Below are 25,575 nucleotides of genomic sequence, written 5' to 3'. Positions count from 1 at the left end.
GTCATTGCACTAATAAATAAAAGTGCAAGATAAAGAAGACTCAAAGTTTATCACTTATCTAAAAAAATACATTCAGGAAGAGAAAACGTATGCAACTGACTTGAAAGAGTACCTGTAGATTACCCCAAAAAGTAACTGCACACAAACTCTTTGATTACAGTGGTACCCTCATGTCCCAGCAGTTAGCCCACAGAAGCAATGGAGTATTCAGTGATTTTCCTACGGAGAAGCTCTCCTGGCTCATTACAGCCTGTTATTTCCTCCATCACTAAATGGGTAAATGGTTGGTAAATGGTCTTGGTTACTTCCCTGCACCTTCCAATTATTTCTGACTTTTTGCTGTACATTTCTTTGCCCATAAAAATGCTTCTTTACGATAATTTTTATAGCAATCTTTTGACAGAAAAAATCACAAACTTCTGTCACTGAATAGTACCTGCAGTATCATGTCATGGTTGGGAAGCATACCATTAGGACATGTTATTTCTGTTCTATCATTAAGTGGTGCTATATCATTAAGATGGTGTACGGCTGCTAACTGGCACAGAAAAACTCAAGAGAAAAACCAACCAGCTGTAAACCACACCACTCCTACGGCAACAGCATACACTGTGTGTACAATATTCTTCCCAATCTTCACAGCACAGTCGTACTTTTAAAAGGGACAGGCAGGTAACAGACTTAAGTACAGCAGCGAAGCACACGGGGACCAAAATGCTCCTAGTAGTTCCAAATGCAAACGTTCCCACTTGCAAGCAGAGAAGATCCCTTTCTTAACTCTCGGCATGGAAAGACTGCATGTCCCCAGGCAGCCGAGTGGGAAATTCTCTTTCCACATGGTGTAATTTGTTTGAGTAGATCTACCCTTAATGTTCTGCCCAGTGCTGCCTCCGAATCTTTCCTCTGTGTATTAGCTCCATCCACACTGCCTTGATTCTTTCCCTCCTTGAATGCCAAGTAGCTCTTTCATACTATTTACTATGCAGCTTGCTTAATCGCGGCGTACTTGATTACCCCAGCGTTTTGTGTATCTGAAATACCTTGCACTTCCACGCAGCAGTGGCCGTATCCTGCGTCTCACACAAACACAGCTCCAACAAGCGAGCAAGTGGGTGCTGGCAAGGAGCTCTCCTGTTAAGCCACATCCCTAGCACAAGTTTAGCCCAAAAGGTTTCTGCCTGACAGTTTACAGCGCTCCGCACTCCACAGGAGGTTGGCTTTTCCCCACAGGTCTGGATATTTGCTCCCACCACAGCACTTTAAGTGCAAAAATCCTCTTCTAATACTGCTTTTTCCACGTTACCAACTACTGCTGAACCCACAGACATGTTATATGACCAGGACTGAGAGGCTGAAGAATTGCTAAAAAACCTAAAAAGAGGTAAGCAGATGCCCGCAACCCACTTCTTATGAAAAGTTAGTCCACATCATGGATAATTTGAGAGTCCCCTGTACTGAGTAAACAAAAGTTAAATCAGCTTTGGCCCAATTCATTTTAACTCTGTGGGAAAGCTGCAGGCAGCTACATTTCCACCCTTTAACAGACAAACCCATTCTGCCTCCGTGGGACTATTAAAAAAAATAATATTTACTAATACACAGCTGTATCGAAAAATGTATTTGCTTGTATTGTGAAAAACCTTAATTAAAAAGCAGTTTTGCAAATACAGGTTTTATGCCTCTGTAATATATCTCCTTGTCCAAGATGCAGTTCTCCAATTAGAGCATTAGGGGTTTCTTAACTGTTCTAAAACTAATCCATCTCTAAAATATCTCTAAAAATCATGTCTAAAAATAAAGCTATGAAACCTATTTCTGACAGAAAATGTCAGAATTATAAAAACCATCACTTACAATTCATCTGAGGAAATGTGAAGGGAGAAAAGAACCTCACGTTATTCTCTTGCAGCTGTCAGTGCCCTCTGCTCACCTAAGATGTGTGCTGAGAAACAATGGTTATTGGTGAGATATGCAAATACATATCATGAATAAAGATCAGGTATCCCAAGGAAGAACAATTATTTTCATAATTATCTCCCCTCACTAGCATTTTGTTCCACTGAAGGTCCAAGGGTTTTTCAGCTTTAAAGATAAGAGAAAAATATTTGCAGAAAGCAATCATGATATTCAGCATATATTCATTGAATATATTAAAAATGTGATACAATCTTGACTAACAAACATATATAAATAAGTATAGCAGCTCCTTGGACAAAAGGCAAAGCTGACCTTCCGTATGAACTTGTGTGTAGGTGAAACTGAGGAAAATGTCTCCAATATTACTGATGAAACATGCAGTAATTGCTCAGTGGTTTTATAGAAATATTTCCCTTATTTTGTTAGAATTATGGATTATACTGGGTATTAAAAAAAATACACGTAGTAACAACTTACACATCTCAAACAAATGATACAGACTCTTTAAGCTGCTTTCACTTCCTCTTCCCAAGGAACAGTGGAAAAGGAAAATGGAGAATAAACACTGTGTTGCTGACTTCAGGCATTACCCGCAAAAACTACGCCTAAACTTCTAGAACGTCTGTATCTGCCTTACCATTCTTTACAGGTCAAAAGGGTACTTACAAAATAAAAAAACCCAAGTGCTTCTCAAGGAAGAAACAGGAAAAATTGGTTAATACTGATTCTTTCCTGCCACCACAAATCAACACATTTTTCTAGCAATAGCATTCATTTACAATGGCAGATAGACAGTGCAAGACACCCAACTAGCATAAGCAAATTAAGAGAACGTGAAATAGTTCCTTTAAAGAAAACGGTGCTAATTCTTATCAACCTGCATTAATGCATTGTATTAATCACACAGTAAACTGGATTTATATACTGACCTTTCTTAAAATGCTTAATGTTAACCAAAAGGCTCAGTGTAGTGTAGATAAACATTAGTAGACCTGTATAAATTGGCGTATTAGGAGTTAGATAAGTTTACATCCCTAGCTATTCCAGACTCTTAAAATTTCCCAAGGTTGTTACTTTGGAAAGAGTCAGATACAACAAGTAAAAAATACCCCAAGTATTTAGTACTGTTCTGGAGCAACGATGCATAGTGTCAGTACTGCCTAAGAAACAGATTCTTCATCCACCTTGAATCAAGTCTTTGAACAAGAAATGAAAGTAGAAACATTCTAAGCATTAACCTGTAATGTTGCAGAAAACAAACGCTGTTTAGGAGACCTGACCAGTGCTAGGGTAGAGTAGTTCCCACAGTCACTGCTTATAACTTCCAACTACAGGCTGAAATTTAGGACAAGCAAGTAAAATAAACTCTGCCTACAGAAGAGAACACACTCTTTGGTTTGTTTTTTTTTTCTGTTTTTGGGCTCTTGCATAATATTAAATAAACCTTCAGTAGCTATGCAATGGAAATATTTTATTTCTGCTCTCCCAGCAGAAAATTGTGAGATTCTCTAACCAATTTGCAGTAGCAAGTTTAAAAGATAAAGTTAAAATTCTTCCAGCATCACCTAGTGAAGTTACAACAGCTACACAAAGAAACAGTTATTCCAGACACTTACGCAGAGTCAGAGCTCAGTGGAACACAGTATTAACGTTTATGATCTTGGCATCAGAGTCAAAAGAACAAGGTTCAGACTTATAAACCATTTACTGCTATCCTCCACGCCTCCATTCCTGTTTACTATCACCATACACCTACCCAAAATGAAGCTGACCAAATGGATAGCAAAAGGCTTGTCTAGTAGCAGCAAGATAACATCATATCCAAGTCTTACCAGTCAGACTTTTACAATTTCCTTCAAAATCAATCAACAGGAATAGTCAATATTACACTTTAAGCAAGGTGTCAGGGTGGCCAGTTAGAGGTTCCCAACAGCAATCCTACTTGCTTTTTGAGGCAACGCATCACTGAACTTACACTCAGTAGTAACTCATCCTGTCTCCTACAGCAAGCGGAACCAATTCTTGCTGTAATCTTGGGAAGATGCATTACTCATGCAGGTTAATTCCACGATCCACAATCAGATGGGGGAAAAGCGTATTAGGAGTCCTCCTCGATATGAGTCATTTGTGCAGAAACTCCCAACTTCCTCACTTACTCATAAACCAAGGACCAAGAGTGCTGAGTAAGTATATAGCTCAGAATTGCAGGGACAGGTAATCTGCCATTACAAATACTTATTAAAAGTTCCAAAGTTCTCTTTCAAAGCACTTTTTTCAAATCTGAAACAAAAGAAGCAAACGATTTCCAAGGGGCATCTCAAGCAGCTTGTAGACTGTCTACTCAGCTTGGAAATAGTTATTTCTAAAATTATTAGCAAGAATAATATACATGGTTTGTTTTTTGTTTTTTTTTTTTTTTCAAAAAGCTGTTCCTCTCCAGGGCCTTGCAATAAGTTTGTTCCAAATGGCCTAAAACCAAAAAGTGATTTTATGATTACGGCACAAGTTAAAAAATCCTCCTTACCAAGCCAAGAGCTGTTCAAGCTATTTAGGGCTCGGTATGTTTCATACTGTAAGGATTATCTAAAACTTTATAGCAGCCAGCAATATATAGCACAAATTACTGTAAGATCATTTTTAATATGGTATCATACCAAATGCACATACTAGGTCCGCTTCAATTTCTTTCACAGATTTTAAATGCAATTACAAGCACTTTGTAATAATGCTGTTGGGAACTACTGTGGCTCCAAACGCTTCCTACAAAAGATCACGAACAATGTCCTGAAGGTCAGGAGCTGCACGAGGGCTCATGGGGTGCTGGATGTTGGAACAAACCAAAACGACAACCTGTTGAAGAACTGAAGGGCAGATGAATGTAACTACATGTTAGTTTTGCATGCAAAGACTGTAGGCCAAGCTTGATGAGATGTTAATAGCGCTTCAGTTGACAAGTTCTCCATTTATATCTTACACAGTGTTAAGTAAAACCTATTTATCCTACAAAACTGCCACCCCACAAAACCCCAAGCTTCCCCTCCCAGTACCTTCGCAATAAATAATACTAAGTAAAACCACCTAAATATAAGGAATGATAGTGTGGAAATACCCAGGGAAGTGGAAAAAGAGAACTTAAAATACAAATTTATTTTATTATATTTTCTTCCTGGTGTATTACCAGCATTAGGCAAAGTACATTTTAGTAGAGTTTCTTACGTTATCTGCTCAACTACCTGGCTAGAAGGTATCCGAAGATAGTCATAATTCAGAACAGACAAATGGCAAGACCAGGCTTAAAACATGCTCATTCTTTTATCCATTTCCTTACATACAAGAGAGGAATTCTTTTGATAGAAGTTTCACAACACCTCATCCAGATCCTTTACCTTGAGGGACAGTACAACTAAGGTTCTTTGCTTTCCATCCTGGTACAAATGCCTAGCTTGCCTTAGGTTCAGCAGGCATCTCTCAGTAGGAAACAAGAGCAGCATTCTTTCAGGTTTCAACATTCCTTGGACTTGTTACAAACAATGACTGAAACCTCATTTTCATGTCCAAACATAAACAAGAACAGGGAGAGATTAGATTACAGAGGAGCAATCAGTGACTTCTGCTACTACAGAGCAGAGGGTTAGTATACATAAAGTAGACAAGGTCCCAAGTGAAATTGTACTGCTTTCCTTTGAGTTTGACCTTGAATGCACCATGACCTTGAGAAATCCTTTAATATGTCTGTTTCTTAGTTTGCTCTAATAAAACAATATACATATATACACATATTTGTAGAGTGCTTTAATTATAAAGACTAGCAAAACTGTAATATTAAATTAAAACTGTAATATTAAAACCAGAATTTGTTAACACCAACTCTCAGCTCAGTTTGGAATGAGGAGATGAATTTATGGCTCATACTTAGAGATGAAAGCAAAATTACTGGGGTTGATTCAATCCCACAAATAACAGCTACATGGAAGAGCCCGTATTTTAAAAATCCAGCTTGTCAGTCACAGCCATGTCTGCAGAACATCACAAGTCATCTAACTGGTGAAGGAATCGCAGCTAGAGAGCAGTAGCCATGGGGTGTGTGTGTGGGGTGGGGGTCGTTGCAGCATTAACCAGCTGTCAAAATACAGTTCAGCTCTATGGGAACCCACCAAACATTCCCAGACATTCCGCCTGTAAGTTTACAAACATTCCATAAATTATGTTTAAGCATCTAACAGGAGAGAGATGCTCAGACACCACATTGAGGGCCAACAGTATATGCAACACAAAATATGACTTAAGATCACCTAACAGAGATAACCAGCTTCCCAAGAACTCTATTGTTTCTTCATTGCCATCTAGTAGGTGAAGTAAATGTTTTGGACCACATGTGTTCAGTGCGAAGTCAGTAACAGCCAACCCACAGAGCAAAGAGGGGAGATGTAGATGCACAACAAATGACACAAACACGTTCGGAAGCCAAAAGCATTGAGAGAGTTCAGAAAACTGCATGACAATGGTATCTAGCAAGGGACTGGGGGGAAGGCAACAGGTGGGATAGAAAGATGGAGAGGAACTTCAAAATTACTCCTTTTGCTGCTAGCTTTCACCTATGTATTAATCATCCAGGGGACAAACCTTGATGGCCTGGATTTCAGGATACAGACAGCACATGTAAGAGTTTTCCATCTCCAGCAAACTAGCAGATTGTAGATACGGAGTTCTGAATTATCAGAGATTTTGGTCTTGCTTATCTTTTTCAAGTAACAAGCCATCATTAAATATATTTAGAAGAATTACTTTCAGCACAGCTCAGTTAGCTCCTATCACTTCTGGAGTGGTTTAACCACTCCTTTTGGCACTGGACATAAATATTCCTGCTCAAGCAAGCTGTGGGAGTTCATGGGAACACACAGTTTATTAAAAAAACAGTAAAGAACAAGGAGCAACAACACCATGAGTGGACTAAAATGATACCGAAATTTTTTATCAGACAATTCCTAGTTTCAAAACCTAGGAATTAAGTAGTCTGGAACAAGAGCTCAGTTGTGCTACAACTTGGGAATCAAGCACTCCAAAATTGAAGGGAATAAATAGCTCATGTGTAAGTGTTTGGACCACAAGACATCACCAACTTCATTTTTCGAGCTCCCTTGAGGTTGCAGCATCCCTGTCAGGATGCATTCCAGGGACCATGACTAGCCGCTTCAGTTGAGCTCCTAAATAAGTACATGTCTTCTTAGGAGGAGGTATATGCCAAAAAACATGCCAAGAATGGATATGATGGGTACAACAGCTCTGACTAGAATCCCAGCTCCTCAGCAGGTTCAGCAAAACCAAACGGTAACCTGCAAGCTTGGAGACTGGAGTAACGGGCCATTCCTGCTGCACTGAGGGAGATGAAGGGAAGGATTGGTCCTGGGCTGCAAAGACAGGGAGAGCCCCCAAGAGTTGGGCTGTTATGACACCAGTACGACCTGCTGCGTACCAGCCAGGCTAACCTTACAGTGCTGACACATGCACAGTACGCCAAACCATGCCTGTATCAATACCCCCAGCAGTCTGCTGCTCCAGGCAGCTACTAACTTCACCAAGGACAATGTCTTGCAGCCTTCGAACCCTATGTAAATCCCAATCCCAGCAGCTGCAGAAACAGAGGAGGTGCTTTGGGTTTGTTTTCTTCCTCTTTGTTCAAAGGAATGAGCGGAGAAGTTTATCTTCAGGTTTCATCACTCATCTTCCTGGCTGCAAAAGGCTATTATTCATGGGACTTCGCCCTGTCCAGCCTCACTGTCTGAGCTCTTTCCCAAGCTCCAAAATCCAAGCTGTGGCTTCTAGAAGCATTTTTAAGTAGAAGAAAATAAACTAAGATTTAAAAAGATAAATTGAAATAATAATAATAAAAAAATCATCAAGCCAGCAGATCACTTCTGCTGCGGCCCGAAGATTTCTACAACAACTTAAAACTTCTGGAGCTTGAAGCTAATTTGAGTAACTTAGTTGACCCTGTCTTTCTGCTGAACATATTTTATATGCAACCCGTAGGACCAGATTTTTAGAAGAAAAGCTTAAATTCAAAGGTCCACCGCACACCCATGGAGGAGTGTGCCACTCGCTGAGGCAAGGTCAAGTTTAGATTTTTCAGAGCCCAGCATTTTCATGTCTCATAATGCTTTGCCAATGGGAACACATTTCTAGGGGGAAAAATGGTGACAATAAAACTCAGTAACATTGAGGGCTTTGTGACAGATGTCTGGAATATCATGAACAACACTATGGTCATTCTCAGTCTGTTGCTCGTGCAAGAATTCTGAATGGACAAGCGAACTTCAGCAGGAGGTCTTTCAGCTGATCTTTTTCTTCCACAAGTGCTCCACTTCAAGACCACTTAAAAAAAAGCTCCATTAGTCAAGGCCATTTTCCCCACTCTCCTCCTCCATCTTTTTCCCAACTCTCCTCCTCCATCTTTTTGTGAGGGCAGCTGGGGGCTTTCTTCCAGAAGTAACAAAAAAACTAAAAGCAGCAACCCAGATATTTACAGTATTTTTAAATCTTCCACCAGGTGCCCATCATTATTTGAGTTATGGAATTTCATTAGATGAATCACTGGCTCATTTCCAAACAATAGTTCCTCTTTTGCCAGGAAGCTGAAGGACGGTGCCTTTTGAGAAAACACTAAGCAACTTTTCAGAAAGCTGACCGACACTTGATTGTGTTTATTCCACAGGCATTATCTGAATATCACACAAATATTGCAGTGCGGCATCAAAAAGATAAAGATCTGGATACTTGTAGTTTAACCTCTATAAGCACATACTTCTTTCAGATTGCTCCTCTTCCTTTGCAAATACATTTCTGAACGATGACACAGTAAAAAGATATTATAATGCAGAAGTAGTCAATAGGTGGTTCCCATGTTCTGTGTACTTATGTATAGGATTACAAATTAAGTCATGACATCTGTTACCCAAATGATTCATTCAAAATGGCAGTAATAGCCTCTGACATGCATTACAGGCGCGACTGCTAGCAAACTCCATTGAGGTTGCTTAACATCTCTGATTAGTAGATGTGTTTTCAGTTACTTACAACTATGCCCAATTTTAATTACCACACCAAAGTTCCACTGACTTTGCAGGTTTTCTGCCTTGGAGGGACAAATGAGTTTTTAAGTTTCATCCAAAAAATTTCAGCTCTTCATTAGGACATGGCTAGAAATCACCTGGAATGTACTCTGGAGACATGGGTATAGTGAAAAACAAAATGTGAGACTAGCATCTTAAACAGATTAGAATCTTCTACTTTTCCTGTAACAATTTCTCTTCTTTAAAATTAGGATAATTCCATCTCTCAATGACACTGTGAGAATTACCTGGAAAAAAAATTGAGTTACTCTAATCACAAACACAATACAAAGGACAAGAAAATTACTGACACTATCTTCAGAGCACTTTAAGCAAACAAAGACAGAAAATTAAAAATAAGATGAAATTCCCACAGAATTAAAGGACAGTAACAACAAAAACCCCCACCTTCCTCCAGCCTTTACATATTTAAGGAAGCTACCACGTAACTATAGGCTGGCCCAGTTGTAGTTCACATATTAATCTTCATTTGGGCATTTTCCAACATTTCATAAACTCACTTATTTGGCAGGCAATGGGATACATGATATACACACCGTGTCTGGAACTAGCACAATTCTGGCTCAGTGGGTCCTTGCAGCATGTCATGAAATAAAAGGACCTGTTCTACCAAAGGACAGAAGGACATCATTTCTATCCCACTGTACTCCTTGTTCCCAGTGACCTTGTTAAGCCATTATCTTCCTTTCTAAGTGGAAATCTGGAAGTTTGCCACTTCAAATAGCTGCATAATAAATGAAATTGTCTGCCAAGAGTACTCACCTGTCATACCCATTTTCATACTTGGCAAGGATTTCATTCTATCTTCTAAAACGCTTGGATGTGGGCCACATTAACTACGCTTAGGCAAGACAGAAACAGTCACATCATCAGAAGAGTATCTGGAATTTTTCCTTGAAGACACAAAGTAGTAGATGAGTAATGTGCTAACCCAACAAGTCACCAGGTTTGTCTTTCTCAGGAAGCCCAGCACAACAATCTATGCTTCCTACCTGTTTCTAGTATGGCCTAACCACAAAAATTTAACTCTAATGAGTTAAACTCTAGTAACTCTATTTTACAGACTCACCGTTTACCTCTTTTTCTGATTTTTCTTCAGTAGTATCTGCCGAGACATACAAGTTTTCCTTTAGATAGCCTACGACTTTTAAGAACCAGGCTATGGCAAATCTAAGTCACAGTGACAGAATCCTTCAGGGGGTAGACGCAGCGCTTGCACCTGCCAGGACATCACAGCTGACAACCGAGCAAAACTCAGAACAATCCATCTAAATGAGCCTTGTAGCTTGAAAACTTTTCCTGCTTTTCCAGATACACTGGGCAAAGCCACAGGAGACAATCTTTCCACATTCTAAATTGAACAGCAATCAAACTGAACTGCATGATCCTCATTCTCTCAATCATTCACACTGAAGTCAAGAATAATTATTTGAAACAGTACATGTGGCTCTTGACAAAGAGGCACAAGCTTCTTGCAACTGCTGTAATTTTACTGCACCTAAATAAGCCGAACTCTGACAATAACAAGAATATGAACAACAGAAAACAAGTCAGAGGGCAGACAAAAGAGCAAGCTTTATGTTTCATACAAAGCAGCACCAGGAATCTATTCCTTGTTCACAAAGAGCCAGCTCAGAGGCTGAAAGCAAAATTATTAATGTTGTGCTTTCATAGAGAAGAGTCAGGATTTAGCAATAAATACAACCTTGCAAAATGAAGTAAAGCACGTGTTTGCTTGCACTAATCTAAGAGACCTTTTTCAATTTGAATCTATGAAAAGTTGTATTAGCCCCTGAGAATAATCCAGGACATTGAATGTTTCCACAGGCGATGGGGGGTGTGGGGTGTGTTTGTGGAAAGAAAAAAAAAAAACAACAAAAACCTCACCCCAAAAAAGTAGATCAAAGCATATAGTAAAGCCTCAGCTATCAAACTCTGGAGCCATAACAAAGGCTTTATAATCTCAAAAAGATTAAATGGTTGCCATTTTAAAGTGTTTGTGTGAGTGAGAGATAAATGAGAACATGGTAAAGGTCCAAAATATACCGGCTGAATAAAACCCAATCTGTTACATTTTCCAAGACAACACTCTGCTCTATGAACTGTATTGGAAAAACCATGGTGAGTCTAGCCAATTTTTCCCTGAACAGGAAAACCTCAGCCCTGTATCTCAATGACAAGAAGAGCCAAAGAGTATAACAAAGACCCTTTCAAACACGGGAAAATCTAAGAAGGACAAAACAGCTCTGTGAAAGAACCAACATTTCTATACCCTAAGACATTTCCAAAGGTGGGGTTTTATAGGAATACATGACTTTAGTTGTATACCCTTACACTTGACAGTAATGTCAGATCACGCCTTTTAAAGCATTTCACTAAATAAAACAAGCGTTAACTGTGACAGACTCAAAATAAAGAACTGTACACACTTGCAGAATCATTTGATCACAGTACAATTGCTCTGAATTTTACATTGAATATCCACAGGTCTGTTGACTTTACAAAGCAATTTTGAAAGGGGGGAAAACCTCCAGCTATACACAATTTCTGAATGTCAGCTCACTGTACTACCTCCTATATTGCAAGCTACTGAACAAACACCCATTGAGAAGGTTAATACAAAACTTCAGCAATTAAAAGAAAAATCTTTTAAGTTGCTTCTTGGAAGAGATTCGGGCAAGCAAACTAATTATTGTGACAGATCCTGGAAACATCTGATCGCAAACTGCAGAGGACCAGACAATAGCACAATTTGGTTCAGAAGAAGTGCGGGGGAAAAGCACACATTCCCACTCCCTCTGAATGACCGAGACTCCATTTTGGACAAAATACACTTTACCTCATTACATTTTTTCTCTGGATTTTTTACCATCCATTTCTAAATAAACCAGATACTTAAGTAGTACACATTTTCAGAGACTATCGGTTTGTTTTTTCTCCAAAACTGGGACACCTGTAAAACCAGTAGTTTTTCATATAACAAATTACGGGTACAGAAATATGACTTAATGACTGATCTCAGAAATCCATTAAATTGCTGTACAGTGCTTCCTGCTAGTATTACTATTGGAATTGATTATTTATTTTAATAATGGACTCTCTGTGGAAACATTGTTTCCCAGGAACACAAGCGAATTCCTATCAGTCCCTGGAAGGAATAAAGAGAATCAAAGTAACCCGGTAAAGTTTCTTAAAATCAATTTTTGACTGTTTCCTACTCATATATCCTGACATGACAGAAACCAAGTGTGAAGGAAGAGTGAGCTGGGCAACAGAAAAACAAAGCTTTTTTGAGTTTTGTCATTTAAAAGGTTTCACAGCAGACCTTTTTTTGCATAAAATGCCTTTGAAAGACAAAAGTTTTGAACTGCAGCTGGCTTCTCAGCAAAGCACAGAAATAAAAGGCACAGGACAAGAAAGCAGAGCACAGGAATACAAAGTAGAAAAGTGAAAGATCACTTTGAAACAATTCTGCAAAATATGCTCGATTAAGACTGATGTCACCAGAATATGCCATGTGAAAATGTGTTTTAAAATACAGAATTTAAAGTGTCAAATTAATTCCTCTCTTGCTTAAAGCAATATCAAAATTATGTTTTGCTATTTTCAGCCCTTAACAACAAAGGGTTTGGTTGGGGTTTTTTTCCAGAGTTTTGGCAGGGTGGGTGGGCATGACACACATCCCTTACCAGGGTCAATGGTACTGGTTAAAACAATTGTAGCAGAAGGAAAAAGTTGTTGCCTTCATTAACATTTAAATCAAATGGGCTGTTCGGCTAAAGTCAGGGAAATCCCATTCTTGAAACAAAGCCTGCAGCATGAAGTATCAATGTGAGAGTTTACTTATTTCTATGTCAGTGATGGTGCTACTATGCCACCTAAATTATAGCCATACGGAGATCTTCATAAGTACGTCTACAGCAACAGAAAAACTGTTTTAACTGCACTTAATCTTTTTTTACTCAAATATTGTTTGAAGTCTAGTGAGCCCAAGTAACTCAAGTCACCAATTCCTTCCTGATATGATGGGCTGTAGAGTATTCCGAGTATGTGTGGGCAAACCAAAGTCTAACAGCAACAGATAAACCTTGATTGTCTTTGCACCAGGAAAAGGCTCTAGGCACAGTGACGTACAGAGGTTTCTGGCTTTTGGTTGGGCTATGAAGTGAAACAGCATTTTGCTTTGCCTGCTGGGTGACTTCTAGCACTGTTAGCACTGGATGTAACTAACAGGATAAAGTTCATCTGCAATCCCTTCTCAGGCCCCCTGACTTCTCTCATAAGTGCAGCTGCAAGCCCCTTATGCTGCTTTAAGACGCTTTAAGTAACATGCCAGCCACATCACTGCTACCAGTTCAACCCTTTCTACTGACTTATAAAGAATGCAATGTTTTGATTTGCACAGTTGAAACACACAACCAAACGTCTTAAAAACAGTTTCAAAGTCAAAGCTTACATTATTTTTATTTTATTTTTTTTTTTTTAGTATTATGTATATAGCAACACATGAAAACTCAGAGCCTGGCCAGAGCATTAGTGTTGTGCTTCAAAAGGCCAAGCTTCAACACATAAATGATGCGGGAATCAGCTTAGAAATACATTTATCAAATGCATAGTCAGAGACAACCAGCCTCTGGATTCCATGATCCGCATTAAAGGAACAGAAGCAATCAGTCTACTCCCTCTTAATACATTGCTCGCTAGGAACATTTTTACTTACTTGCAGCTCTTATTATCGCTTAGCTGTAAGAACAAACATTTTCACCACAGGTTATTTATGAATGTCATATGCACCTGATGTCTTGTGGCACTATACATTTGCAAAGAAAAAAGCAATTGTACTGTTTGAGTTTGTGGGGAGATGCAACTAACGGACACATGGTGCAAAGGTTCTTTAGTCACCCCCCTCCACCTCCAGCTATCCAACTCAAGTTGAACAAAAATGACAAGTGTTAATTCTATACAGCATGGGAATATTGAGACAAGTTTACGAAAAATGCTGCAACAGCTGCAGTCACTGCATTGCACATACAGACATAGAGGCCGAGAGGACAGGCTTGTATCTCCCATTCTTTGATCTACAACTTGTGACTCCACCAAACACGCAACAAGGACTTCCCATACCTTCTGCCTTCCCTGCTACTGTGTTCCTTCTCCAACGGGAAAGGGTGTTGCTCACTGAGAACCAGAATATGCCTTTCTTACAGTTTATCAGATCAAGCTTTCAGAAGATCCAAAAAGAGAATTTCTGTTTAGCTGAGTGTGAAGATTTGCAAGCTCAGCCAACTATAATCTCAAATAAACACGAGGATGACAAAATGTTGCTATTCTGGTTTTCTGCAATTGCTTCCACAGAGAAGCAGCCAGTATCACAACATGGCTCCAAGTGACACCAAGCAAGAGTCTAACTGGAATCTGTGGAAAGATTAAATGAACCAAAAAGAAGTTTTCCAGCTTCTTTTCCAAGATGACAAAACCCTCTCTGTTACTCTGTTCATTTTCTCCCCATCTTATTAACACACCTGTGTGGGCACAAAAGACATGAATTCTTCATGCAGAACCTAACTTCAATGAACAGAAACCTCTCTAACTTTATAATACATCATAAAGTCCCAAAGAATGTAAAAGAAAACTTAGAAAGTCTCAAGACTATTTGCTTTTCCCTGAGATGTTGGCAGGAACGCTTACCTCATCTTTGTTCCAGCCTTGATGCAATATTGTACACTGTCAATTACATGGAAATTTCTCCAGTTTCCAACCGAGAAGGGTTCAGGCTGTGTACTGCTAGAAGTGGCTGCTGCTTTGCAGCACATGGCTGAGCTCAGCATGGTCAGATCCTACTGTCGGTCTCCTGGAGGAGAGCTATGGGATGTAAGCCCACCAGATGGCTCAGCGCTTGCCCCGCATGAGATGGGGCTGGCAGCAAGCCATGTAAGATGACAGCCCACAGTGGGGTCCCCCAACCACGCATCCACACATAGGCTATTGCAATAGGAAAAACAAGGAAAACACTGAAGAAAATGTGATCCAAACGACACAACACATTAGGAGCCAAGCAGAAGCAGAACAATTCTGCTATCCAGTACTGAAGCACTTTTGCTGTCATATCTCTCCAGAGTCCCACATCCAGCTCCAACCATTCCCCCCTCCGCTTCCCTCCATTGCTTCATGCGTTGAGCACAGATGGTCGATAGAGCTATGCTATGGTATTTACACACAGGCTTTAAAAGACTTACGAAGTATAGAAACTGACGTACTGCAAAGTGTATCTTTTTAGTAGCTTTGCAGATGTTCTAACAAATTCCTTTGGGAGATTTAATGGTTAAGCAATTCAGTAGGAGTATTAAGCGGACTTTGGAAAGTCAGACCCTGATCAGAAGATCATAAGTCTTCATTTACTTATTGCAGCTTCAACCCCTAGAATTTCAAATAAGAGCTAAAAGACCACAGGAATAACACCAAAAGCACAGAGACACAAACAAGCATGTTTTCAAGTTGCCTTTCACTCTCACTTACTAGGTAGGAGGGTGCTCGTAGTAACTAAAGTAAAACTAAATCCAGCAGAACAAGGATATACATTCTTCCATCTTGGTCTGCCTGGGACACCTTGCCTACAGCAAACGTTTTCAATTACATGAGTCTGGCATCCTTTTTTGTGCTTTTAAGATAAAACACTAGATATGGCTGTCTTTGCTTTGAAGTATTTGAATGCTCACACTACTGCCTTAGCACAGTGGTGGAGAAGCATTAAGTGTTCATCCTAGCTTGGAGAGCTGTTAATTCAAAACAGAGCTGTATGACTCTCCCGGTTTGTCTAAAGCAAACAAAGAAAACATCCCTCTGTTGAGAATCACTCAAAAATTTTTCTAGTACGAGGATCAGCTTACTCACTGGAAACCTGCATGAAGTATTAGCAAAAAAAAATCAGATTTCAGAGAGGGGGGCGGCGGGCAGGCCAGGCTGACATATGGACCAAAACCATAATACAAGTAGATAATTTTTTATCTAGACTAGAAATAACGCTGAAATCCCCCCAAAGCCCCCAATATAAGACTTGTTTGTCAATGGGATGAAGTCTTCATGAATTTAAAAAAACCTCAAGAATTCAAGCATACCATCATTATGCGTGTGTGTGTATAAAAATACTTTTAAATAATTTAGAGCCTTTTCCTCACCACCTATAGAAGTGTACAGCATTTTTCCAGCAAATGTCAACCCAGTAATTGACAGTTAATTTTTTTTTCCTACTGACTGACTTACATTACAGTCATCACATATGTTATTATAAAGTCTTGTAACAAAAAAAAAAAAAAAAAGAGAGAGAGAAGAAAAAAAAGAGTAATTTTCTGTTTGACTGCGTCCCTTTGACAAAACCGAATACATGCTATGTCATGGCTTTCAGCGTATTTTTAGCTTAAGAAAAGATTTCCATTTTAGGTCATTACAGCCAAAGAGTACTGCTGATCAGTAAAATCAGTTTTGTTATCAACCAGATAAAGCTCAGCTCCTTGCTGCTCTGGTAATTAATTTCTCATTTTATTTCATGTGGCCGGAAGGGGTAGAAAGCTTTCTTCCTGGGTATCTTTCCATTTAAGAGTCCTAAATCATTTCACAAGTTTCACCTATCAATCAAGTTGAAATTTGCTCTAACAGCAGCAGCAGAACTTGTATCCACACAAGTGGCAAATCAGTTTACAAGTGTTTCAAATGACTGTGTTTGCAGAAGCTTCTGTATTTAACTACTTCAGTGTGAGAACAGACTTAAAAGCGGAATGCTACAAATGCTTAGACAAGGCTTAGCTATGATAAGCTGACTCAATTTGGACAAAGCAAAACTGGTGAACTGCATTTATAATAACGTTACCCAATTTAACTAAATATATTTTGGGCTAGCTACATTAAATGCTCATATAAGACCTCATTTTCTTCAGGGAGAAGATGGTGATTGATTGGTGAGTTAGCTATAATCACACGTTATAGAAGATGAACTGCTAGCTCATCCGTATGAAAAGAAATATCATTAAAATAAAGAGTTCTCCAGCTTTTTATGCAGCATTAAATATTTACCCGCAGCAAAAAGCATTGGAAAGTGCTGGGAAAGCCCTATCACTGTTTTAACAGCCTGGAAAGACCACAAAAAAAGAGAAAAATTTAGTTCTTCTGAAAGTACATCAAATTATGCTCCATGATCCAAAAACAAGTCTCAACCTGACTTTATGTTTCAGCACTGATGTTCATACTTCTTACAAGTTTTAAAAATAGATTTAACCTAATCTCTAGTACATTTAGAAATGCAGTAATTTATACATTAAAAATGCCTTTATGTTCTCATAAATACATATTTCATTTATGTTTTACTTATATATTCACCAAATGCACTAATGTGCACTTCAGTTAAGCAGTACTTGGAATCTAGTATGCTATTTTAATATATGCTTGAAACTCAACTGTGAATAAGATATATGCTAACTCCGTACAAGAAATGTGAGAGTGCTTTTCAGTCAAAATTTGGCCCTTCAAGGAAACAGATATTAGGGTTAGAATATATATTAAATTTCTAAGACTTCTTGTCAAGATTTTCTTTTTAAAAGGAGGAAGAAATGCTACCTGTCGCATTCAAAATCAAAATAGAGATCTGAGAAGTTGAACACATTGCTGCAAGGAGTTAGCAGCTCCCTGCCTCAGAGTTTTGAAATTAGGCTCACACAATGCAAAGCTCTAACGACGGAAAGATTGGGCTCAGTTATTAACTAGTAAGAGAACAAGGAAACAAGCAACAGAACAACACACAAAAAGTAGGAGATTAAAACTTAAAGTGGATTTTGGTCACAACAGGTCCTTTGATTTGTCCTTTCCTCCAACTAGGAGATAAAATCTAAAAGACCTCAACATAAGAAGAGACAATAAAAGGCTGGCCTGTTTTGGCATCTCTTCCCATTCCTTAAATATATATCTATATAAACTTCCAAGAAAATACGCATTTCTCTTTGCTTCAACTGCCACCCACTGGAAAAGGAAAGCAACATTAATTCCAAATTGCAATACCCTAAATAGGTCAGAAAACCAATCTGACGGATACTAGTACGGACTGCAATAAAACTCTGGGATTGCCTTGAAAATCTTAGTGGCACTGCTAGAAATAGGCAAGCTTGCAAATTAAACTGAAACAGAAAAGAGAATACAGCAACAGTCCAGAGCTCTGCTTCTCTCCCTGCCCCAGCCTCCAGCCGGCAGGCATGTGGTTGTGTTGCAGAAGGTTTGGAGAGGAGCTGGAGCTCATGAGGACGAAGCGAGAGTAACGGGGCTGGCAGCACCCCTCTGACAAACGTGCTGCAACAAGGATGAGCAGCATCACGTAGCCTGGCAGTTCTCGTTGCTGCGCACTGCTCCTACTGCACTCCAGGTCTATCTCCATACACGGATTGCTGCTCTTTCTCCCACCTGCTCTTGGCCTTACAACAGTAATCCATCAGCTTCCTCGCCTAAATGGCAGCTTCAGCATTCCAGCTTTCGCTCATGGGCAATCCCCCATATTCCCTTCAACGGACACATGAAGTGTCTGTGGTGCAAGACGTTGGTGGTGCAGATCCACTAACTTATTAAGCAACAGAGCAATGTGGAAAGGCTCACTGAAAAAACAGTATAGGCTGCAACAGAGCATTATCATCCACTTCCGATGAAATTCGTTCTACCTTTAGATAAAATAAACATAGACTTTGCCCAAAAGTGCTTACCTAGGATAGCAATATGAGATATTTGCATTCAAAAGCATGCATGTCAGATGCAATGACAGCAGTAAAAACAGCATGTGGCACAAATGCATTGAAACTCACCCTTCACTGAAACCGACTGTCCCCCAGATATGCAATTCTGGTGAACCTGTGCTGAGGCTGCGATGGCTCAGCCAGGGAAGTCAGCAATCACAGCTGAGATCATTGGGCAAGCAAACCTGAATGATATGGACACACCCTGGCGCCCTGGAGAAAAAGTCCAACCTCTATTAAAATGAGACCAAATAAACGGGCAGACTTAAGATTCCAGAGATCTTTCCATATTTAAGATATTCTCAAGTGTATATGCAATAAAGCAAGTTTTGCCAACAGAATAGCTACTCTGCAATTATGGATGAGCTGAGAGCTATACATTGATTGCAGATTCCCTCACTGTAAGGCTCTAAGGAAACCAGAGGAAGGAAAAAAAGTCTAAGCACCTAATGCAAGCACTGTGGGGATTAACAGACAGACCTATAAATCCTTTGATCCAAATCACACGTTTCTTCAAAAGGGCCTGTAGAAAAAAAAAAAATATCTACCAGGAAAAAATACCTGGCAATGTCCCTTCATGAAATTTCTCTTTGGCTGTTGCAAAGGTGAGGAGTCCCATGGCGGAACAGCTTCACTAGACTTGCACAACAGGGGATGCTTCTTTCACTGGGCAGCCAAGGCCAAGATACCTGCCAAAATTGTAATATTGCTTCCAGTTGTATCTTCTGCAGTTCCCCAATGCCCTTTTTTCTAGGCAGGACACAAGTGCTGTCTACTGACCCCTGGTTTCACCTATCCTTCCCTAACCCCTGTGCTAGGTTTGAAGGAACTAGGTAACTGGGAATGCTGGAGTCTCCTTTTCAGCCGAGAGAATGGGAAATGACGTGTTCAAGTGCTGATGGCTCACTGCATTCAGATCAAAGCAGAAGTGGATGCATTTTAGCTCTTAACCTGAAAGAGTTTAGGTCTGTATTAAGAAGCTTTTGCCCCTGGGATGCTGCTTCTTAGATAAACTTGTCAAACAGAAATCCTAAGTGTCAGCTCCTGTCTGATATCGAGGAACACAAGTAAATGTAATGAGAGAGCTCACATCATTTCCTGACAGACAAATCTACTCAGGATATTTGGCAGTCAGCACCCTCAAGTCATCAGTAAGACTATTGGAGTTCAGTGAAGGCCACAGTCATCGGCCAACAGGCACACAAGGAAACAGCTAAACACTTGTTGAGCAATTCACAGCTCAGCATGAACACAGCATTAACGGACCAGCACACGGGATGTGAAGAAACGTAATCGTCATTGCTCAGCAAATGCAAGAACCAGACTATTAAAAAAAAACCCCAAAATGTAAAAAAAACCCCAGACCAGGTATCTATCAATACTGAAAGCATCTATAATCAAACCTACTCCTTCATGAGCAGAGACACACTAGTGTGACTAAGGGTTTCAGATCCAGGTTTTTTTTTTTTTATTTAATCTATATAAGGAACAGGGTTTGTTAGCAAAATGAAAGATCCTGGCAGCACCTACTTGATGCAAGACAGCCATCTGTGCCCTCTTTTGCAGGAATATACATTAAATACATTTTTTGAAATAAGAAAGAATAAATCTTACTTTCACAGGAGTTTTCCAGTAAAATACTCTGACACACGTAGTAAGTGAAGCATTTTCTTCAGTTCAACAAGTGCTAACAAAATCATTAAGGTACAAAATACTCATTTTGGTTACATAGTCCTGCCAGCAAAATTCAGTCACCCAGAGGCATTATGAAACATATAAAAATCTTGAGACAAAATGTACAGGGCAGTCAGTGTCATATCTTAAACACGACAGCCTTCCAAAGTTACTGCACTGTGTCTATTTATCTTAATTTTCCTTGAGAATACAAGTTCAGAGTATGTAATGGGCCCTACTTGCTACTGGCTGGACCGTATCTTCCTACCAATTTTTCACACAGAGGGCTTTTTGAAACAGAGGGACTGTTCCTTTTAAGAAAGAAACACAAGATTCCTCTTTTGTTCAAACAAGAATCGAAAACAGTCTCCTAGAAAACCATAGTTCAGTCATCAAACAATGTTAGCAATAGCTTAGCTACACTGCCTAGCTACTCACTGGGGAATTTCCCAAAAAAAGGCAGACTGCAGAAACCAAGCATAACCTTCAGTTTGGCTGCTAGACATTTTTGATCATCTTTTCAAGGATCTATCTACTAGTTCGAGCATCTAAATCTTAACAAAACCTGCCTATACATTAAAAAAATAAAAAAAGGTTTTACTATCAGAAAGACAAATCTGGTATCACAACCCAAAAATCCTTCTTCCCTTAAGCTGTTCCTCGTATTGATTACTGATACATTCAGTGCACTGAAGTAATTAGGTATCATTGGGATGATGGGGAAACAAACACTTAGATTTCATGAGTCCCTTAGGTAGAAAAAACATGGCAAAACTTAAACTGCACTTTCTCAAGAAACCAGAGAATACGATAAAGAATTAAATATTACAAACAAGAATTTTATTAGATCTTCAATAAGTAGGTGTTGATTGGGGGCAGAAGGGCAAGATTTGCAAACACTCAGAAAGTAACTTGGCACTTGGGTGCTAAAAAACCACGCCATTTTTGCTGTCATCTCATCATTACAAATTTGTCACACAACAATTAGGCTAAACCAACACAGTCTGGGCTTTCAGCTCCAAGTCACTAGCATGCACAACTTCATAGCTCAGGGGTGGAGAAAAAAGCTGAGGTGGAAGTTTAGATTTATTGCATATGTTTCAAGATATGCTATGTTTATAGCACGTAGCCAGGATTAAACCAAGTCTATAAATACTTACAATTCATTTATGAGACTGCAAAGGACTAAACATAATGCAAATCAAAGCCATTCATGCACAAACACGCATCCCGTTTTAGAGGTTTTCAGCCACCCAGGAGATGAGAGACAAGATACTAATTCAGACAACTCCTCTGAGCCCAGTGAGGTGGAATGGACTTCAGCCCACATGCACCTCTTCCGAAACGAGAAGCATCCTTACTGTTTGGGAAGAGCTTGCTTTAGCAGGGTCTCTTTACCACAGGCACATACAATGCCTAGTGCAACAATACCTTAACCTATTCATTAATCAGTCTCCTAGGAGCTATCCCAGCTCTACTCTCACTACCAATGGCTAAAAGTGAAACCGCTCGCTCGATTACATCTCAACCAAACAAGACCATAGTTGGCTCACACCTCTAAAGAAAAGCATTAGGAATAGCAGAATAGGAATATATGTTGCGTATCTGTTTTGTTCTCAAAAGTTGGTAGCACCTTGGAACTCAAAATCTGGTTCTGGGGCATACAGAGAGGTGCTGCTTTTTTTCTTCACCCCCCCCCCCCCCACCCCCCCCCCCCCTTTTTCTTTCTCTCTAGGTTTGATGGCTGGCTGATCAAATGGGAAGAGATGGCAAGCACACACCCTCTTCCCTTAGCAATCAGGCAAGCACCACAGAAGGCTTAAAAGCTTAACATGTAGTTTCATTAAGTTATCTGTAATGGTTACTCTCAGACTTTATGTATTGTGATTATTATCATATGAACACCAACTATGCTTAAATATACTTTTCCAGATAGAGCATTACACTCAGTGGCAAAGAAATTACCAGGAAACACATTTTCAGTAAGAGAATACTGTAAAAAGTATTCTGTGGTTTTATACACTTTCTTAGCTTAAGAAATATTTTTAAAGAATTGATTTTATGGCCTGCCTCTTTGATTTGCAGCTACTGATACACGTCTGTGCTGCAACACGTTCAACTTTTAGACAGAAACTGTCAAATCTATAACCAATCAGAAAAGACCAACCACTAATTTAATAGGTTCAAAACATAACTTACTTCATGGATGTCAGGGCACCCTTCTGTCACTGAAAGGTAGACATAATGTTCCACTTGCATACATTTTAAGGGGAAAAATACCCCACCCGCCAACAGAAAATAATATGAAGCTCACAGATAAACACATCAGATTTCTGTTCTCTGTATCAGCGTTACTTGTAATAACAGACTCTGGTCTAGATCAGACCAGAAATAAATCTTGCACCACTCTTGCCAAGTACAGATCTGCGAGCTCCCCAGTATTCCTGTGCCAGTTCTCTCATTTCTCTACCCTTCCTGGTGTCTCTGGTAACAGGAGCAGCACACTGGTGCAGCTTCCAGTCATAAAGGCAGTATGTATAATCTAGGTGGCCCTATAGAGCTAAAGGCAGTACACTATTTCCTACAGAGCAGATTCTTGCAAAATTAAATCTCACAAAAGCTAATGGGGTGGCTCTGGCTGACAGAGGTAATGCTCCTTAGGAAAGTGTAAAAACTCTTACAGGTAGAAAGAGTTTAAAATTTATGAATGAAAATGAAAGGCAAAAATTTTAAATGAGAACATAAGTCATTTCAGCATTATTTTACCAAGGACCATGCTATGGTCCCACCTCCTAAAGCAGTGCAGCTGCAGAGCAAGAGGTGATGAAGGGGCTCCTCTTTCTGAGAGCAGCAGCCAGAGCTGAGCTCCGGCTACGGACAGGCAAAGCATCCACAGGGCAGAGGATCTGTGCCTCTGCACAGAAGCACGATGACAGTGAAGTCCTTCAAATGGAAACAAGGGTGGATGGTTAATTTAAACTGTTAGGCTCTGAAGTACTCAATATGACATGAACTTTAATTCTAATGGCTGTGTCTTTTAGACAGCAAAATAGACTGAGAGGCCTGAAAGCTTCTATGCTTTTCCCAAGAAATCAGTTATTTTAATAACATGTGATCTTTCCAGGTTTTATTATTTCCTTGATCTATACAGCGCTAAATAGCCAAGTTCTCCTTGAGAGAATCTTCTAAAGATTTCTCTTTAACAAAAGTAGCTACAAGGTTTCCTAAGTTTTCTAGCTTAGAAATAGTTCCTAGCTTAAAATAATTCCTTTTTTACAGAGTATCTTTTCAACTATGCTGTGTGATCAAAAAGTCAAAATTATTATGCTATTTCACTGTTCCATTCAATCAAAAAATTATGATCCTACTGTATAATTATGCCTAATGAAAAGTTAGGTTATAATTCATGAAAATCAAAATGGAAAAAAGGTCTGAGAATGAGCTCTCGTCTGGTGAGAACAATACATCTTCCTGATCAATTATCTCACACACAGTCACTGAGCAGAATTACCTTATGACACATTCACTAACCACACACACACCATATCTGTGTTAACAGAATATAGTTTTCTATATGTTTGTATCAACCACTGAGTGGCAGCAATTCCTTCATATCTAAATCTGAATGACAAGATGTAGGATGAAAATTTCAAAGCACTGCTAACTCTTAATTCTTTTATGCTACCTCTAAATTCTTTTGTTTCACATTACATACAACCATACAAATAATAGCTAGTGAAATGCCTTGCTATGTGTTTCAACTGTTAAACTGTCAAAGTTTCAAAAGTTAGGTACTTCATTCTGATAATCATACTTCCTTAGAATTTTACTATGTTCAATTTTACACAAAGATAACTTTGAGTAAAACTATGAGGATCAAGGAAATTGAAAATGCCAGCATTTAATGATTTCTTATCTAAAGCACAGACCTTCATTTTATTACGAAACCCAACGTGGGGGTGAGAAACTTTAAAAATCATGAAAAATCCAAGTCCGTGTTTTGCAGCCTCATGTTTGCTTCTTTCACCAGTATTTGCAGGTTCCCATAGTAGTGTCACCATGGGGTGACTGAAATGTGTCAGTCCGAAGACAATTATCTAATTTTTTTTAATACATCCATTTTCAGGAACTACAATAAACAGGAAATGCTGCATGTACACTTTTTAAAAAAGATGTTTATGAATTATTGCTTAACCACTTAAGAGGCACTTCATAGTACCTTGTTCAGAAAGCTTTATCGGTTCTACTCGGTTGTAGCTTCCTATTTGATCGGTACAATGCCACCCCGCATTATTTGCTAGGCAGAACACTGAAGAGGTTATTTGCTGGCTTATTACATTGTTAATAGACTAATGACTGTACCAGGCCAAGGCCCAAATAAGATCTAAAAGAAACTAAACACAGAAGTTCATCCAGGATTTTGACACAGAGTATCTGCACAGATGTTAAGCTGTCATTCAGGCTTGAAACCTGTCTCTAAAATTAGGAAAAGATCCCGTGCAGGAACTGATTACCCCCACGGTCTTCCCTGCAGATTCAGCTCTGTTCTGGGAAGCATCCAGCTGCCAAGAGACGGGGCACGGGGCAGTACCATCCTTGCAAATAAATCTGCTGGGCCAGATACACACTCTGCCCTGTGCTACTTGAACAATCTAGAAGCGAAGCGGCACACCAGACAGAGCCCACGAGTAAGCAGATGTCAGACGTAACCACCGAACGCCGCCATTCAATCGTTTTAGTATCTCCTACGCTAACGCAAACAGCAAATCTAGCCATGAAAAGCCGAAAACTGCTTTTTAAGAGATGCACGCCTGGCATGTAACACAAAAGCAACAGGCATTCCTGCTCCTTCATTTCTCATTGTCTGTCGCCATTCGGCTGGAAACGCGGCCGTCTGAAAGGTCGCGTGTTTTATCTGCTTCGAGCTCACTGTGGTGCGGGAGGCAGAAACAAGAGTATCAACGCGGCTGGGTGGAGGGAGAAAAAAGAAATAAATAGTTGGCGTTATCAAACTTGGCGTTTCTACTACGGGGAAACTCGGTGTTTCTGTGCAGGACCACTCGGTCCCGTCACCTCCTCACCGGGGGCGC

General features: G+C 39.6%; 1 protein-coding gene across 3 annotated transcripts in view; it reads right to left on the bottom strand.

Moving 5' to 3' along the window:
- Window positions 1–25,575, bottom strand: part of PRKCD (protein kinase C delta) — a 67,832-nt gene that overhangs the window by 41,584 nt on the left and 673 nt on the right. The gene's annotated exons all lie outside the window — the stretch shown is intronic.

The sequence above is a fragment of the Falco biarmicus genome, chromosome 4 (assembly GCF_023638135.1).
Source record: "Falco biarmicus isolate bFalBia1 chromosome 4, bFalBia1.pri, whole genome shotgun sequence".
Lineage (NCBI taxonomy): Eukaryota > Metazoa > Chordata > Aves > Falconiformes > Falconidae > Falco > Falco biarmicus.
The sequence above is the reverse complement of the archived record's forward strand: the minus strand, read 5'-3'. Positions and strand labels throughout refer to the sequence as shown.